This window comes from Trachinotus anak, unplaced genomic scaffold, assembly GCF_046630095.1.
Source record: "Trachinotus anak isolate AG129_WGS33_773 ecotype Australia unplaced genomic scaffold, CSIRO_AGI_Tana_v1 ptg000017l, whole genome shotgun sequence".
NCBI lineage: Eukaryota > Metazoa > Chordata > Actinopteri > Carangiformes > Carangidae > Trachinotus > Trachinotus anak.
Window position 1 is genome coordinate 585527 of NW_027273868.1, and position 14474 is coordinate 600000.

The window sequence follows — 14474 nt, forward strand, 5'->3', positions numbered from 1 at the left end:
AGTATCCCCATCTGAAAACATTATGAAATTTTGAAAAGTCAAAATTATGAGATAGAAAATTTAAATTATGATAAATCATAATTTTGATTATCATAAATTCGACTTTTTATCTCACATTTGACTTTACCTCATATGTTTGACTTTTTATCTTATCATTTGAATTTTCTGTTTCATTACTGACTTTCTATCTCATAACTTCGACTTTTATCTCATAATTTCAAATTTTATCTCATAATTATGATTTTCCATGGGGATATTTTTTCTTTCACTGGCGAAAACTGGCTTCCATATGTGCTTATTTAGTAATTGCATTTGCAAATAATGTACAAAACCTGAACTTGAGAGCATGAACCTGAATAGCAAAATCTGAATTCGAAAGTTTGAACTTCAATGGCAAACTTGAATTTTAGAGCTTGAATTTCAATATCAGAACAGTTTTAACACTCAAGCACGAGATGAGACATCTGAGCACAAACTTACCTGGTTTTCCGCAGGAGTCTATTTCTCAAAGTGAGGAACACTGTCCTCCACTGTTGTTCATCAGGATCGTCTGCATGACTTAAAATGTGTACCTCAGTTCCTTTGGATAGTCTATGTTGAGAGCAAAAAGAAGACCCATTAGGAAGGCAATGGCATGCAGGGTGTCCTTCAGATCAGGCAGGATCACTCCTTCATCGCGAACCACTGACAGTGCTGATGTCCTTTCTGTCTTTCACCATCACAACACCGACTTTCATCCCCTGAGTGAATGTGTGTTCATCATCTGTGGCCTAGATAAGATTTCAAAGAAAGCAAAATTCTTACCTTAGAAGATAATCTTATCTTACCATCTTTATTTGTTCTAGCAGTAATGTATATATGTTGGCATCAACAAGTGGAGCCAGAAAGTGTGGGATTTGATCTTAAGTTCAAGTAACAATTGTTACAAGGATACATCGTCTCTCATTTCTATTTATTCTAAGGAACAATGACTTAAATGTGTCATTGTTAATTTTATACATATGAACACACTCAAAAAATAGGAAACTAGCTTGCTATTACATTTACGTAAGTGTAGCATGTATTTTCTATGAATAAATTCATGTTTCCAAGATGAACGTAATTAAATCATGTAGCATTTGCATGAAATTCAACAACATGTATTAGATTAGTTCATGTTGAAGTGAACTAATGCTATCTAGCTTCGTTGAGAAGATCGGTATACACATGGAAAAGGCAGGTAAGGTAAAACTCCATTATCATCCATTTAAATACAAATGAAATAAGTGTACATAAATGCCAGCAGCTGGTTGTTAATCATTTTCAGTAATATTTGGTCAGAATGAGTTGTTATTTTGTGTTTTTTTTTTTACATTTTCTACACAACAAGCCAACTGTCACCATGTGCATGGCTAGTTGTCTGGGGTGAAAATAACATTTCATTAAATTTACTCTCGTTACTGTAACAAAGTCATTTTTTTATGTGTGTATTTGTACTTCCTAAATTTTTACTGAAATAAGTAACTTAGCGTGTAGCTTACATTAGCTTTCTTTATCACAAGTTTTGTATGTGTGTGTTTACAAACCAAATGGCAGTCAGTGAACAGTAAAACAATGCACAACAATGCAATAAAATTAAAGATAATGCCATTATGGTTTTAAGTTAGCATATTGTGTCTCGGAATAGTTAAAAACGTGTCGCATCTACTGTTTTTAATTGCAGGTTTGTGCACAGCCTGGTGGGCATACAAAGTGATGTAAATCAAACACATCTTTAGTATTGCAGGTGCATGTTGGGTCCGGCTAATACGGTAAATGTTGAAATGTCCCCCGTGGATCCTTTAGCGGTGACTTCGGGGTTCAATTAAGAAATTTTTACCAAGCGTGTGAGGACTCTCTGTTGTGTGTGACAATAATCCTTGATGTGAGTGTACAGCCTCATCTAGCTCTAAATGTTAAAAATTTTCAGGGGCGCAGTAGGACGGAGGCTGAGTGGACAGTTATATGACGCATTAAAAATGAACCCTAATTCTAACCTAGAGCGGATTGTGGAGGACTTTGCAGTGCACGAAGCACAAAAAGACGTCCAGACAGGTGAGAACAATAATAAGCTCACTGTAACTCTCCCTCCCAAGGAATGTCAACAATTACTGCGTTGCTTAGCAACATGTTGATTTGCACACATGTGCCATAACAAAGTCCTTCTAGGTTTTGCCTTATGTCAGTGGTAATACCAGATGTGTAAAAATTGCAGATTCTCTTGCTCTCATATGTGTTTTTACTGTTAATTCTATAAGAAATGTATTTAATAGTAGTAATAGTAATTTATGTGACTTAATAATATTTGTTGCACTCACTATGGTGTCCACAGCTCTTTTTATTTATTGTCTTTCATTTCTGTTTTACTGTCTGAGTTTTCTCATTTTTCTGGTTTATTCTAGTGAGGTTGAAAAAAAAACGGTTGTTTATTTATAAATTATTTAATTTAATTTTTAAAGTTAATTGTATGCATCAAGGTTCTGTCTGTAGAAATGCAATTTATTAAATCTGACATTAATTAACTGATCTCTCTCAATTTATCACAGGAATGTGTGGCTGCACAAGTATCCTCTGTCTGCCATCTGACCACAATAGTGTCCTGTCCATCTTCACCTGCTAAATATTTCTCTTGATTTTCTTGGGTGGAGAGATGTGGAGGTGTAAGGAGTGTAGTGTATCCCTGTCTGGTAGATATGAGCTGCTGAAATATTTTCGACTACAGCACCACCATGCCCACACTCAAACTGCCCGTGTTCTTTTAAAGCATGGAATGCTTTGCATATGCATTTAAGTTGAGAGCATCCTAAACAAAGCTCTCAGGAGCCGCTGGAATTGTCAACATTCAGTTGTCATTTGTGCTCTTGTAACGATCTTCTGACAGAGATGGATTATTTTGTACACATTAGCACTCATTTGAAGAGTAATGAAACTGTGACTTGTATGTTTTGGGGTTGCAGTTTTCAAACAAATATATATGGAACATTTCACTCACACAAGAACAGGAAACACAACCACATACATTGAAAGATTTCAAGCCAGGTGTCATTACAACTACTGAAGTTTCACAAGAATCCTCTGATAATCCTGAGGAAGATTCATGTGATCACAATAACTTGGCAGTTGAAGCAGACAGTGCATATTCAAGTAGTGATGTGGATGTAATTAAGAACTTGCCCAAAGTAATTGAGCAAAAAAGAGCATTTTGCACATGTGCCAGGCACAAAAATGAATGAGTTCCTAGAGAAACTGCACTACTTGTTAAGTTCAGCAACATTGCCGCTCTCCATTAACATTCTTGAAAGTGTTTTTCAGAAACATAGTCCAACAACTGATAAGTCTGTGATAACAGAAGTAGCCACAGCTCCTGCTCAAAGCCATAGGGAAGGTAGGTTCCTTATGCACATCTTATCCCCACAACCAGTATTATACAGAATTCTTTAAGGTTGTAGAACCCATTGAGTACACACTTGATGCCAAAGAAGAAAGAAGTTTTCAGTATGTGCCCATACTGAAAGTCTTTGCTGCTGCACTTTGATAGGAAAGATGTTGTGGACAAGGTAGTTGAAAACCATAGAGCAAAGCAGAATAGTAGGTTGACTAGTGAGTCAAGTGCATTCAGTCTCAGGACAAAAGAACTCCACAACCCTCATGTGACTTCAGTTCAGGAGAAAGGCACAAGCTGTTTTGGGGTGAAAAGTCATTGTGTTATCTCTAAAAGTCTTGCCCACCTCAGCGTTCCCACAGGTTATCCTCCAGATGTTATTGATGAAGTGTGCATCAAGCAAAGGTGTAAATTTCAGAAATGGGATGATGGTGGCTCATGGGTCCACAAGTGGACTGCCAGACTTTGGGGAAATTCTTCAGATTTGTGTTGTACAGGAGAGACTGTGTTTCATGGTAAGAAGGCTTTCTGGGTGGTATAGTGAACATTTCAGGGCTTTTAAGTTGAGTTTATGTCCAGCCAAGGAAACTGTTTTAATTCAGTTTGGTGAACTGGCTGATGACTACCCTTTGGCAGACTACTTTGTTGGACCTCTGAATGGTAACATTAAAAAGACACATTATAAAACCAAATAAGATGTGGTAACATTTAATACATATTGAGTGGTTCTTTTTTACTCTCACTGCTCTCTTGAAATTCTACCCTTGTTAAAATAAGTAATCATCTCTTTTCACATTATCAGACTGTAAAATGGCTGCTCTGGTGAAGCTCAGAATAATTCTACAGAACAATTCCCAGACATTGATCCTTCCAGATGGGATTCCAGAGACAGTCAGTGAACTCGCACAGGAAATAAAGAGGCAGTGTGGAATAGAAGGGGACTTCAGGCTTCAATTAATGGATGCTGAATTTGGGAATGAAATCACCAACTTGCTGTGCAGGACAAAAGTACCATCAAGGTCACCTTTAATTCAGCCACACCGGCTCAGCCTAGTGGCTCCCCACCCCCTCCCTATTCAGCTGTTGCAACCTCCAGCCCTGTTGACTCCTCATCCCTTTCATTTGACAGACATATTGTCTTCTCCTGAGTCCACCTCCTCAAGATCTGCTGGATGGCCCAGGGTCTTCCAGCAGATTATGATACTCAGCTGCAGCTGGACAGGGCCAAGACTGCTTTCAAAGAAACTGGAACTTTGTTGAATCCTCATACTAAACTCAAATCTGCAGTTCTTGATGGTTTAACTGAAGCTAGAGTCCAGTATAAAGTGTATCTCTCTGACCATGAGTTTGATGATGTAGCAGAAGCTCTTGTATCAACACATTCATGTGTGAAAGATCCAGGTTCAGTTACTGGCTATGCTGGATGGAAGATGAGCTTAAAGTGTAAACTTGCTGACTACCAAACAAGCTCAGGCGGCTTGGATGTCCAGAAGTTGCAGCGAATACCCTAACATACAAGCCTGATGGCAAATTCAGTCCTGGCTATGGTGTGAAGAAGCCAAAAAAAAGCAGAGGTGAATTATTGTCCTGACTATCCATCTGGTGAAAGAGCTGAAACACTAGAAAAGATAAGAGTGGTCCTCCTCTTAGAAGTACAGAAAAGAAACAATGAGGACACGGTGGCAATGATGACGGACAAGTCCTTTGCACACAGAAGGTAAGAGGTAGTTTGAGAGACACCCATGATAGCTGATTTCAAAATGAGGTGGCTGGCTCTCTTCCATATGCGTGAGGTAAGTGAATGAATGGGAGAAGGACATCCCCTTTTTGCTTCTGCGGGAATATACAATATTATTTACAGTGAATACTTAAGAACTTCACTCTACAGTATGTGGCATGTAAAAGACATATATTGGCAGACTCAGAAGTAACTCATAAACTGATGGTGTTTCAACAAGCAGCAGCATTTGTATGCAGAAAACTAATATATAGATAAATACATATAGTATACATTTCCCTGAGTACTGTATCAATAGGGACATCAAAATAACTAACTGTGAGGTGGTGTTTAGCTCAATGGGTAGCGCACCCACCCCATGTGTTGAGGCTATAGTCCTCACTGCAGGCGACCCTGGTTTGAATCCCGTGCCGGGCAGCCTTATCCTGCGTGTCACTCCCCCTCTCTCTGTCTCCCCCTTTCTTGTCTCTCTCAACTGCCCTATCCAATAAAGGTGTGAAAAAGCCAAAAAAATAATATTTAAAAAAAAAAAAAAGAAGCTAACCTGAGTTTTCTGTACCTTTGTTTTTATGTTTTATGGAGTCTGTAGTTGAATGCAGAATTCAAGAGAATCACAACAATCCATTTGCAGTCAAAGTTCTTCTCCGAGCTGAATGCTCACTCTGCAAACCTGATGAAACTGTATGCCAAGAAAGGTGGTGTTCTAGGGAGAAAGATCAAGCGCATCATGGTACCCATGACACAGGTATGATAACATTGGAAAAGTGACAGAGAAACTGTTCAACCTGAACTTTCATATTTTTCAGATTCACTGAAAACCTTACCATTGTGGCTGATGTTCGGTAGATAAGACTGAAATATTGAAATCAATTCCTGTAAATTTACAGAAAAAAGGTGTGCTTTTTGAAGCTTTCTGAAATTTGTCAATTTATTAACAGTTCTATTTGTAGTGCAACAATAACACTTTTAAGCACAAAATTAATTAAAAAGTTTCCATTGTGCAGTCAACAATTAGGGTTGCTTAAAAATGCATGTTCTAACAATATGAGTTCCACTGGCAAATACATTAAGTTGTACCTATTGATTAAATCTCTTTTCAGTTTGTAATTTTTACATGCTCTAATAGTCTTGAATCTGTGAAATGTAATATCTGATGTATTTGGGAGGTTAAGTTGCCTATCTGGGACCTGGATATTATCCAGGTTTTTATGATGAGAGAATGATGAAATGAGACCAGCCCATTGGGCTAGGTGCTTTTGGAAGGTTTGGGTGGGACTACACAGGGATCTGCACTGCTTATATAGAGATCACTCATAGTGGCAAAGTTATGAGCATGAGCATGAGACATATTGTGGAAGCATCATATATTCTCCTTCATAAAACTGGCATGCAGAGTTGTGAACTGGCAGAGGTTAGCAGTACATAGAAATACGGTCTTCAACAGTCCAGAGTAGTAATAATACATGCCACATAATGGCTTATTGTTGAAGTAGTATATCATAGCTCTGTCAAACAATTTAATATACAGAAATGTGAAATAATGCCTCACTGAAAAATCATTGCCCTGCTTAATTGTTTTTTTTTACAGAGCACTGACGAAAGCAGTCGAATGGCTATGGCTAGGACACTCTTTGGAATCTTTGTCATTCGACATGAAGGTGCAGAGCCCTGTGATGACAGCGAGAATGTTGGAATCATTCTGGAGGGGGTCAAAGTTCTGGATGAGTTGTGTAATGTACCTTAGTAGTAGCTAAAATATACCTTTGAAGTGCTGCAGAAGATCATAATGGAACTAGATGGAAACAAACTATCTACAAAAGTTCAAGCTCTGAAAACATTGCTCTTTCGTTAGTCACTCTTAATCTGTCCTTACAGACCCCGTTCAAAAAGTAGCTTAAAAGTAGTTACAATGGCCAAAGATTCTAACAACATATATAGTGGTTTTTAATTTTTTTGTTACTTTTTGAATCATATTTCTATTCTAAATATGAAAGTGATTGAGACTGTCCTCCAGTCACTTAAAAACTGATAGAAAAAAATCTAGTATGGACAAAGCATTTTTGATAACTTATGTGTTTTTTTTGAGTTAGCCAGCACATTGAACTACAAGTGCAAGATGTAGTAAGTGCAAATGTTTTAGGGGAATCATCTTGGACTGTTTTGTAGACCTTTTTTTTGGCACCGTCCGTCAAAAATAAAGGAAGCAGTGTGTTATATTATTTATCACTTGACACAAAAAAATGGAGGCAAAAACTGTATTTTTTAATTTTTGTTTTGCAGGGAATTGCCAGTGTAAAATATTTTTACACTATCTAACTGCCTAACTACCTACTAACGCAATTTTGTAGCAACATCTTTTGTTTGTCTTGTGTTAGGTTTCCACTATTGACGCCAAACAAGCTGTAAACTTTGTTGACACTTAAGTTGCAGTCACTGTTCACTGTAAATGTTGTGCAAATGTTTAAGAGGAATGTGATTTCAAAGACATGGTCCATTTCAGAATTCAGAATTGTAGAGTTCAGATCATTTGAGGGGCCTGAGGTTTTTATTCTCAGATTAAGGACTACTACAATCCATTCTGTTGGCTCTTTTAAACGTAAGAGAAGCAGTGTGCTGCATTATGTTTATCAGTTTCTAATATTGTGACAAATTTGCATTTTTGCATGTGCAAGCAACTGCCAGTGTAAAGCATCGTCACACTATAATACAGTTACAGTTTTATTGCTAGATCTCCTGTTTGTGTTTTGTTTCCACCCTTGACTAAGCACGTTATAGCCTTAATTGTTTATATTCTGTCATGCATTGTTGTGGACAGTGATGGTGTAGATGAACACACACAGAGAGCAAATTGTGTTTCACTGTGTTGTGTTTACTTAACACTCTCCAAATGGTCATTCAGCCATTAACCAACTTAACAGCCCCACCACAGGTTAAGCACTACACATCACACATTTCAATTCAATTCAATTCAATTTTATTTGTATAGCGCCAAATCATAATATACATTATCTCAAGGCACTTTACAGGGTAAGGTCAAGACCTTACTTTGTTACAGAATAAACCCAACAGTTCCCACAAAGAGCAAGCGCTTGGCGACAGGGGGGAGGAAAAACTCCCTTTTAACAGGAAGAAACCTCCGACAGAACCGGGCTCAGGGTGGGCGGCCGTCTGCCTCGACCGGTTGGGTTTAGGAGAAGATAGAAAGAGGGGGAGGGGGAGGAGAGGGGAGAGAAGAGAGAGAGAGAGAGACCAGGAACAGCTGTGTCGGTAATGGTGTTATCAATAATAATGACAGGTAACAGTGGTTAATAGTAAAGATGAGTAGTGGTGGATCTGGGTCCTGCTGCTCCCGGGGCAGAGATACCTGCAGAATGAGGATAGAGAGAGGGAGAGAGAGGAGAAGCATTCTAAAGTTATTCTTTGAATTAACTTAATTGAATCATGGAAAGTATTTCCACATGAGTAAATAACTTTCTTTTGGCATTAAGCATTTACTTGGGTTAGATCAACCTACTTTACTACTGTTATTTTACGATTGTAAAATTAGTTACACCAACACAATTAAAATAAGTTGGATTTAATCTTGATAAATAAGTTGAATCAACCCTAATAAATGTCATTAACTCAATCCAAGTAATCCATTTGGATCCAACCCTAGTAAATAGGTTAAATCAGCCAAAATACATTAAGTTGATTCAACCCAAGTACATTAAGCTGGACCAACAGATCTGCTTAATGTTCAAAGAAAGCCATCTAATTGTGTGGAAATACTTTCCATAATTTATTTAAGTTCATTCAACGAGCTATTTTTTTGAGTGTAGGGATGTCACTAGGATTGAAAGGACCTGTTATCTGGCTCACTCTCTCTTCTTTCCATGCCTTCTTTGGAAGACCCTCTGTCTTTCCTCTCCTAAGTCTTCAGGATGTCTTTTTGTCATTTTTAAAATGAAATAAACAATCTAAATGAGTTCATGAGTTGGTATTATTTAGAGGTCTACATGTTGGGGTCATGTTCATGAAAAAGATGCTAGCAAATATATCCATCAATACATTTAGTAAAAATTAAATGTGGTATATAATAACTAAAAATATATAGTTTCATAACTCACCTCCTTCTTGCATGGTGTCTTTCCAAATAAAGTTAGTTTATTTCTGCCTGCCACTGATATTTCTCTATGTGACTGAAGATTGTCTATCAATACATTGACTAGAAGGTAACATAATGGTGTGGTGCATTGCTTCATTAGTTTAGTTGCTAGTAGTTTAGTTCAAAGTCCTAGTGAAATTTGGCAACAGAATTAATCCTTCTTCTGCTGAACAACTCTGCCGACCATTCATGGAATGTTAACATTGCTTAACAGGTTGTGACCTCTGTACAATTATACTTCCAATTACCTCTGATCTGTCCCCAGTCAATAACATGGCCAGTTTGGTGTGGTGTTCAAACATTTGTTTCCTGTGTGCATTTGGTCTGTTCTGTGGGGTCCTTGCCTTTTCACCAATGCAGTGTTCCTTACAGCTGGTGGACCTACCACAACCCTTGCAACACTATTAGATTCATGGTTTTACAACCTAGAGAGTGTGTATGACATCAAACGCTAAAGCTGTGGGGAACACAACAATAAGGAAATGGCAAAGACCCTGGGGAAGAGACTGAAAAACCATACCAATACCTATTATCACCTGACTAAAAGGCCACAGAACAAAGGGAGTTCCATTTGCTGATTAAACCAGTTGACAGAGCAAACCTGGTGTCAAATTTGAATCAGTTTTATCAAAGCTGGACAGAGCTTTTCAAAGTTACCTTTTTGTGAAGGAATGGAGTGCATATTTTTGTCTAACATCTACAAAAGCACATGTTTGTTAGGTATGTTTGAGTAGGTATCACTTTGCAGGACCTACGGGCCATTTTAAATTAATTTATTCTTGAGCACTGTAATAAAGACATTAAACCATGCTTATCTCGACAGTCTTAAATAAACACAAGGGATCCTCCTTAAGAAAGTGAGGAAGGCCCAGCAGAAGAACTGTCCTCTTCCTGTGTGTGCAGCTCTGATTTAAAGAAAAAATACCAGTTGTTGTTTATTGAGCTCTATCGGCTTGTGGACAGTTAAAATATTACTAAACTGTTTCAGCATTCTATCAAAATGTAATCACAGGAATATCAAAAACCAGAACTAGGCCAGTCTTTTAATATGATCAATATTACCAAATGCTAATTAGAACATGCAAGTAGCAAATGGTAACCATCCTACAACGAATTCTAGAAACGATAAAATACTGTAATCCTTGAAAGCTTAATTGTAGGCAACTGGACTTGCTTCTTTCCTTGAACACGTTTCAGAACTGAAGAAGCCTCTTGGTGAGATGTTAAACTTCTTCAAGAAAATAAGCAAGTCCAGTTGCCTACAACTAAGCTTTCCAGGATTACCATGGCCTGGATGACTGAGAACCTTCACAGACATAAAACACTGTACTAATTGTCCAATCACAAATCATGACAAGAGCTTTGAGCTTAGGCACTACCACGGCATTCAGGCCACCTTGGTATTTAGAAATTCATTCACTGTTCCATTAAACTGATACAAACCTTCTATTAATGTGCTGTATTGCAGTACACAGTTTGTGCCTAAGGGAAGCCATATGTACACACACACACACATATGGGTTATTGATCTGGGAAGTTTGAATGTGTGAATATCTTATCACCTTTACCGAACTGGAATGATGGTGGTGGAGAGTGCTGTCTATAATGGTCCAAAATCTCCTATAGGTGTTCAATTGGGTTGAAATCTGGTGACTGCAAAGGCTATGGCATGATTCACATCATTTTTGTAGTCATCAAACCATTTAGTGACCCCTTGTGCCCTGTGCCCTCGTCCCCTCATTTTCCAGGTTTTTACATTATTTTGTGAACCATCTGTAGATGCATAGCTCCCACATTGGCTCACTAAGGATAATGAGAGATGCTTTTACAATTTTATTTTATCTTATTTATTTATTTTTTTGTAAATATATTTTATTGGGATTTCAGGAGTCATTACAAACCTTTACAGAAAAATACGATGACATGAAATGCTCCTATTATGTCCAACCCCATACCCTCCTACTACCCCACCAACACCTCCCTTTTCACCCTTTAGGCTCTTACAAGAACTGCACTGACAGTAATGACAAATATGATATATAACAATAGCAATTGAAAGTATATTACTGAGAAAATGAAAGGAGAAAAAAAATAAAAAGAAAATTTGAAAAAAAAGAAAAAGAAAGTGAGAACAAAGCATTGTATATGTGTTTGAGTCTTTGAGGTATACAACATATCGCTGGGAGATCTATGTTATGCCAAAATGTAGGATTCTGCTAGCTTATGTTAACCATCTCACCCATGTTGTTATTCTGGGGGAAGGTAAGTCATGCCCATAAGTGATCAGGGGTTGTCAGTGACTATTTATTGTCAGCCCCCAAGCAGCCTGGCCACCCTCCTCTGATCTCTGGCATCAACAAGGCATTTTTCTCTCTTCTATGGCTGTTTCACTCTAATAGACAATACTACTCCTTGGAACAGGTAATAAAAGTTTGCAAGTCCACAAGTCGAGTCTCAAGTCCAGTGGTGTGTGGTGACTTTTATAGATAGACTCTTGAAAAGTCGTAGCATTTATTTACTGACAAACAACCTAAAGTGCACATACTTTACACTGCCATGTTTACAGCTACTCTGCTATTTCTAACTAGCTAACTCTCTGCTCCTGTCACAAGCATCACCACTGTCCCTCTCTGTGTCTCTCTTGCCCCCGACACACACAACCTACCTACTGAGTTTTTCCTGAAATGAACTGCTCTACCAATGCAACAATATTCTGTCTCAAACTTAATGCATCTTGCTCACAGTTGATAAATGTTTGTGTAATTTGCTCATTTTCTTGCTACTGCTGCTGCTAATGCTACCTCTTAAATGTTAATATGCAGGTTTAGTTTACATACATGTCTGTGCATGCGCATGATACATGCAATATCATCACTGATTTCAGAACGGTAGAAGCTGAATCAAGGACAACGTACCCAGCACACTTTGGCTATAGCTAATCACCAGTCAATCCAGTCAAAGAAGCCAGGATTTTCCTCAATGTCCATGCGCAAACCTCCAAATTAAGCTGCAGTCATCTCTGCTTGTAGCTTGTAGCACCCCTCAGAGCCCAGAGCATCCAAGTGGATCATAGAGCTCCATCTGCCAGGCAGGCCAAAAAGAGGAGGATCAAGTGGCCAAAAGCCTGCCAAGAAGAAGAGTGACATAACCTTAAGGAGGATTCAAATAGGTCCTGGATATAACAGCCAAAGGGGATGTGGAGAGAAGGCTGCAAACTATGATGACCATCATAGTGAGCATGGCTGTGGAGAGGTTTGTTGTTGAGAAAGATAGGGGAGTCAAGCAAACCTACACCAAGAACCAGAGGGCTGTCAGATTCTACAACATCAGGAAAGAACTGAAAGCAGCATGAAGAAGCTAGTGAAGAAAAGCAGGCACCACTGGCAGAGCTTCAGCTCACACTCAGGAAAAGGCCTGTGCAGAGCTGAGCAACACTGGAGAAGGCTGAGAGAGAGGGCTAAGAAGCAGACTGCCTTCATCAACCACCCATTTGGATTTACCAGGCAGCTCCTTGGGCAGAACCGAAATGGAGGCCTTGTCTGTTCCAAGGAGGAAGTGGACCTACACCTCCACAACACCTTCAGTGACCCTGTCAGAGACCAAAACTTTGGGGACTGTGAGGTCATGATAAGATCTCCAGAGCCTGCTGTGGCATTTGACCTGAGGGGGAAAGAAGTCTGAAGAACGGAAAGAAGTCCATAAGGTGGAAAAAAAAAAGCGAGGGCCAGGCCAGCACCAAGACCAAGCAGAACATCCTACAAGGTATATAAGAACTGCCCCAAATTGTAGACCGGCTCTGGAGGAGCTTGAAGGTCATCTGGAGGAGAGGAAAAACAGCATAGCTGTAGCGGTTTGCAGGAGTGTGGATTCCAAAAGAGGAGGACTCTAAGAATATCATCCAATTTAGAATCATCTTGTTGGTCAGTGTGGAAGGCAAGAACTTCTTCAGCATGGTAACCAAGCGACTGGCTGATTTCTTCCTCAAGAATGGATACATTGACCCTTCAGTGCAGAAAGGTGGCATTCCCAGGGTACCAGGCTGTCTAGAGCATACAGGAGTGGTCACACAGCTTCTTAGAGAAGCCAAGGAGAACAGGGGTGACCTGGTGGTGCTGTGGTTAAATCTGGCCAATGCATATGGTTCTATGCCCCACAGGCTGGTGCTGGAGATGCTAGAGAGGCACCATGTTCCAGTCACAGTAAGAGACCTTATCCTGGATTATTACAGTGATTTCAGCCTGAGGGTCTCAGCAGGCGCAACAACATTTGAGTGGCACAGACTGGAGGTGGGAATGATCACAGGCTGCACCATTTCTGAAATCCTGTTTGCCCTGGCTATGAACATGCTGGTGAAATCAGCAGAACCAGCGTGCAGAGGTCCCAAGTCCAAGTCTGGGAGCTGACAGCTGAGAAAACCTCAAGGTGGCTCTGGATCAAGTGGGTGAGTACATCTAGGGCACAAGCTGAGGCCTGATCAGCCTCGCTGGGTTACCTGAGTGAGGGTGTCTGATGTCCGAGAGACCAAAAACCACCCAATGACCCCAGGATACATCAATGATGATGTAAAGCTTAGCATAATTAGATGTTTTAGTACAACTGATACTGAGGAAAATTAAAAAACCTAATGATTCTCAGACAAGTTCTGTTCATCTTTATTTCCATAATTTCTAAGTGGCATCAGAGCTAATGTTGCCCTCTAGAAGTGTAAATTGCACTGAATGACGTTAATTTTTAAAAAAAAAAATTTTTGATTAAAACTGCCAGCTGCCCTGGGGGTTTTTCTTTTGTCTTTGTTCTGTTTAATGTCAATGTCTATGACAGACCATATCCCGGAATTTCACAATGGTTAAAATGCTGTCTGGACAGATGAGTTCAGTTACTGATGAGCACAGTGAAGATTTTGTTCTCCACTGCCCTGATGTTAATCCCGTCTGAAGGCAGCTTTAGACTTGCTATCTTTCTACAATATAAACTAATAGCATTGATTCTAATAAACAGGTCAGGCTTGTGTAGATGTCCTCACTCCAAGCAGAGCTCTCACCCAGACTGCATCAGTTTGGAAGCATGTGGATGGTTTAAGGTATTCCACAGACTGAGGCCATAGAAAGCTACAATGTGTACAAACCTGTGTGTGTATGTGTGTGTGTGTGTGTTCCAGTGACGTCACAGTGGACCCTATATGGCAGAGC

General features: G+C 39.3%; 1 pseudogene; it reads left to right on the forward strand.

The window, feature by feature from the left end:
• Positions 1–12502: 12502 nt before the first annotated feature.
• On the forward strand, positions 12503–13730 carry LOC139634741 (uncharacterized; annotated as a pseudogene).
• Positions 13731–14474: the final 744 nt, after the last annotated feature.